At 35.8% G+C, this 5034-nt stretch overlaps 1 long non-coding RNA gene across 1 annotated transcript; it reads right to left on the bottom strand.

Moving 5' to 3' along the window:
- Positions 1 to 1398: 1398 nt before the first annotated feature.
- Positions 1399 to 3370, bottom strand: LOC125498344 (uncharacterized). The gene is made up of 2 exons (XR_007275275.2): positions 2907 to 3370; positions 1399 to 1861 (listed from the first exon to the last, which is right to left on the bottom strand). It is a non-coding gene; the product is annotated as an uncharacterized LOC125498344 (long non-coding RNA).
- Positions 3371 to 5034: the final 1664 nt, after the last annotated feature.

Raw genomic sequence — 5034 nt, 5'->3', positions numbered from 1 at the left:
ATTAATTAAGGTTTCATTGAGGAAGATAATATCCGATCGTTATTTAGTCTTTAGGTACAGAAGATCACTCAAATCTTGGGGCTTTTTAACCCCTTGGATATTCCAGCATAAGATTTTCATATAATAAACGGATTGGTGAGGTAGATTCGTTTGGTAGGTTGACAGTAAACATGGTCGTACCAAGGCCCAAAAAGAGCCCTCGGTACCTTTCTTCCTCGCTGTGTTGCGATTCTGAGCTGAGAAAAAAGACTGATCAAAGAAAGAAAACAAGTCAGGGGGTGTAGAAACACTTGTGTGCAATATGCAAGTGTCATGCAGTCGGTTCGATAGGGTTCCAAGAACCTTGCCAATGGAAGGAATAGAAACAACCTGTTAGTTCATAGGCCAAGAGAAGGACCTTATTACCTTTCTAGTTGACCTTGCGTCAATTCTAGATGAGAAAAAATGCATGTCACAGAAAGAAAACGAGTCAGGGGGTGTATAACGACCCCGGTGCTAAAGCAAGTGTCAAGCATAGGGGTGTAAGTGGATTGGATTGGATTGGACTCTGCCAAATCCAAATCTAGTCCAAAGTTTTTTGGACTCGAGAAATTGAGTCCAAGTTCGATCCAAATATTTTTTGAGTCCAGTCCAATCTAGTCCGATAATTTTTTCTTGAGTCTGAATCCAGTCCAGTCCAGTCCGATTATTATATCTTTTTTCTAGATTTAGATTCAATGATTCACAACGTTTTTTGAGATGCTTGAGCATTTGACATCTGATTCAATTGTCAATATCCCAAATTAGATAGAAAGCTTAAATTAAAGTAAAATACTATGAATAAGTTGAATTAGATGCTTACCTTGATCTAAGTTGAGAGGAAGCAGAGAGACTGAAAATTAATCTGAGGGAGAAATAGAGAATGCGAGAGTTGATACAACAAGGTAGAAAGAAAATGAAGAGTAAGAGGAAGTGAGTAGTAAGGACTGAGGAGTGAAGTGAGATAGAATTAGTCGGCTACTAGCCTACTACTGCAGTACTGCTAGTATAATTTACTTATTTAACAAATGGAGCTAAGTGCAATAGTTTGGCGCCAAGTAAAATTGTCTGGCGCCAGTTGAAATATTTGAAGAGGGAAGGTTGAAAACTCCAAAATTTTAAAAATAGTATTAATTTTTTTAATATATACATTATATATGTATTAAATATATATTATATATAAATAAATTTTTGGAGTGGACTGGACTTATTAGACTCCAAAGGAATGAGTCCAAATCCAGTCCAAAAATATTTGGACTCGAAAATTTGAGTCCGAGTCTAGTTCGAAAAATTTTCAGTCCAATCCAGTCCGACAAGTTTGGACTGAACTGGATTGGACTCCAGACTTTTCGTAGTCCGCTTACACCCCTAGTCAATCACTTGGTTCGATAGGGCTTCAAGAGCCTGGTCACGTATGTAACCATACATTTGCGAGTGATGGAACACTCGATTTCATACAAGCTTATAAATCATTAGGACATTAAGAAAAGACAATGAAGTTAGATATAAAATGGACCACAATGGAGGGGTGGAGATTTTTCCCTAGGATCTGCAATTTATGGGGCAACTAGCCGGCTCAATAATCCTGCATCCAAGTAGCACACAGTTAGGGGGTGTGATAACACCCCTGTTCTTAAGCGAGTGTCTAAGCACTCGGTTCCATATGGGAGGGCAATCCCATTCCATAATAATAGTCAAAATGCAAGGAGGCAGATAATGAGTGAAATCGATGTAGTCCAAGTTCAGAGTAGACAATGAGCGATTGATTATATCTTCATGGTCGTTCGAGAGAGTGAATCTTGCGTCTCGTTTGGGTGGACAGATGCCAAAAAGGAATGTGGACCTATAAAACTTCAACAAATTAAACATGGTTGAAGAACAAGTCGTGTTCCATGGCAGATTAGAAAAAGATCGGTACCAAAAAGATATTAAAACTCGTTCCGTCACTAGGAAGGGAAAAAGAGTTTTAACAATCTCAAATGAAAAGAAATCAAAGCAAGGGTGGATCACCCTATGGATGAACGAAATCAAAATATGAAAACCAAAAGAGACAGAGGAATAAATGTTAGAATGAAAGAAGTTAGACGAAAACATTTTAGGACCAGCAATGCGGAAAGTAAGCAAGTCATACCAAAGCCAAGTAATAAAGGGAGAAACAAAGAAATGAAGCTCATAGTTGGACCATTCCCAAAGGAGAGGGCCGAAAGCAAGGCATTGTCGAATCGACCAAAGAACATACCAATCATAGGGAAGCAGGTTATAAGAGGTTGAGAAATTGATAATTATTGTAATAGTGCAGGTGAACAAAGTAATGAGAATATAATTAAACATAATATACTTGGTAGACAAGAACCAAATTAGCAATTTGAAGAGTGTGTGTGACTCTCCACAGGTAGTATAGAGAAGTCAATAAGTGAAAACCATTCAAACATAAGTAGATAAAAAGTCGAGGAAGATAGGGTGACAAAGATGATGGATGGAGGCGTTGCAATTTGGCAGAAAAGAGTTAACAGAAAGCCAGATCCAACAATTAAGAGAGTAATCGGGAAGAGCCACCAACAAGAGTACATCCAATACGGTGTAGCAGTGGAGATCAACTAACTAACTAGCCTGGAATTAAACACAATATACCTGATAGACAAGATCCAAAGTAGCATGCCAAAGAGTAAGCAACAATTCACATGTAGTACATAGAAGTCAAAAACTGAAATCCACTGAAACATGATTAAATAAAGAGCAAAGGAAGATAGGTTCACAAAGATGGCAGACGCAAGCTCTGAAATTTGGCACAAAAAATTTGAGCGAAAGCTAGATCCAATAATTAGATGAGTAATGGTGGGTAGTAGCCACAAACAAGTATAGATCAGAAAATGGGAGGGAAGACTTACCTGGACACCGACGACTCTGAATAAAAGTCCGAGAACCAAAGCGTTGATGGTGTTTGGGACACCCTCATGGTCCGGCAGGTCCGAATGCTTCGCCAGGGCAGAGTCGCGGCTGGAATTGAATCTCGACGATTCTTCATTGACTCCGCCCCCAGTCGCTGTCGGTTAAGCTCCTCCAAAACTGATGAGCGTTTTCTTCACCAGATCTGCCCTATTCGTCACCGGAATGGTCCACCTTACCCGCTTATGTGAAGCTCGAAGAATTAAAGCCACGTCTTTGGCTATGGCCATTGATCTTTGTATTACCTCCTTGAGGAGCTAGATCTAGGTTTTTATTTTTTTTTGGTTTCTTGGCTTTTCTTTGTACTTTAGTTTCTAGTGGTCTCTTCCTGAGATAGGGATTCCACTAAGTTAGGGGTCTAGTGATTTCTCCCTGAGATAGGGATTCACTAGTTCCTACATGTACCTCTTTACAAAAAAAAAAAAAAAAAAAAAAAAACTGAAAGCAACAATTCAATTTGCACACTTGTTAATGTATAATTTTGATTATTAAAGTCTTTAATGATTTATGATCACAATTTTAAATTATTATATATTTTGAAATCATACATTGAGACAATTCATTTAACATATTACATACTAAAAAACTTGGCTAATGTTGTCCGAATAGGGACACTATAAGAGGAGAGGGTGAATCATAGTGTGAGAAATAAGTGTAACTTTTCGCGAAATAAGAAATTAGCAAGGAAACGCACAAAGCGAACAAAAAGAAAATTTTAGGAGAAAACTCCTTATCGTAATATAAGGAGAAAAATCTCGACCACTTGAGATTATAACTCTCTCTATTGTAATAGGTAACCACTCTATTACACCCTATTACACTTCTCTACCGTTCTCTCTTCTCAAGTTCTCTTCTCAAGTTCCACTAAGGACTTGAGTTCCCAGCAATGATTCTCACAATATTGTTCTTCTCTTTTCTCATGACTTATTTCTAAGTCTTTTCTTGCTTATTTCTTTCTCACAATACAAATTCACTTAAAACCCTTTACCCCAAAAGAAATTCAGTTACTGTTTACTTTGAAAGATTGAAAACAAAGACAGTAAGTACAAACTATCTTCGGAACTAACAAATGCATAAACTCTTTAGACACTTAGAATATTTATATTTTTGTCAGACACACTAAAAAAAGGAATTACTTTGATTTATTTATAGATAACTAAGTACGTAGTCGATTCTTATAAATTTTTTAGACTAAGGGCCTGTTCTCTTCGGCATAAAACAGCTGAACTGAACTGAACTGAACTGATTGGAGCTGAACTGAACTGAACTGAACTGAACTGAATTGAATTAAATTAAATTGAATCAAATTGAATCAAATTGAATGTAATAAATATATAAATAATATGAATATTAAATAATTATTACTCCCTCTGTCTTTTATTAGTTTACCCTTTTTGACTTTTGACACTATTCACATACATGACTTTGACTATCTTTTGTAATTTGTATTTGAGGAAAAATATAGTCATGTGAGATCTTGTTGGATTCATCTCAATGTGTATTATCCAAATATCAACTTTTTGTAATTTTTGCTTATCGAAAATTAGAGATATTAAGGTTCAAATTAGTATCTCGGCAAATGTGCCCCAAAGAAAGGGGTAAACTAATAAAAGACGGAGGGAGTATAATGATAAGTAATAATAATGAATAATAGTATTTAAACATGCAATGAGAACATGGTTTAGACCTTGGGAGAAAACCAAACATGATTTGACTAGGAACGTGTACTTCCCTTAATTTAAAAACCAGATAATAATAATAATAAAAAAATCCTATGTTAAATAAAATTCTAATTCTAAAAAAGACTCTAAAAAGATTTCAACAGATCATTTATCTAAAGATAAAAAACTGATTTAATAAATATCTTTTGACTAATTTCCTAAAATAAGGAACGTGTACTTCCATTGAATAAACCAACATACATGTTATAAATAAGATTCTATTATTAATCCCTTAGACACATTTTTATTTTTCTGATCTATGTGAGCCACGAAAGCAATACAAAGTACAAAGAAAGGGAGGGAAGATTCAAACGTGTGACATATCGTTCATAGCACCTCACATCTTAAC

The sequence above is a fragment of the Beta vulgaris genome, chromosome 6 (genome assembly GCF_026745355.1).
Source record: "Beta vulgaris subsp. vulgaris cultivar EL10 chromosome 6, EL10.2, whole genome shotgun sequence".
Lineage (NCBI taxonomy): Eukaryota > Viridiplantae > Streptophyta > Magnoliopsida > Caryophyllales > Amaranthaceae > Beta > Beta vulgaris.
The sequence above is the reverse complement of the archived record's forward strand: the minus strand, read 5'-3'. Positions and strand labels throughout refer to the sequence as shown.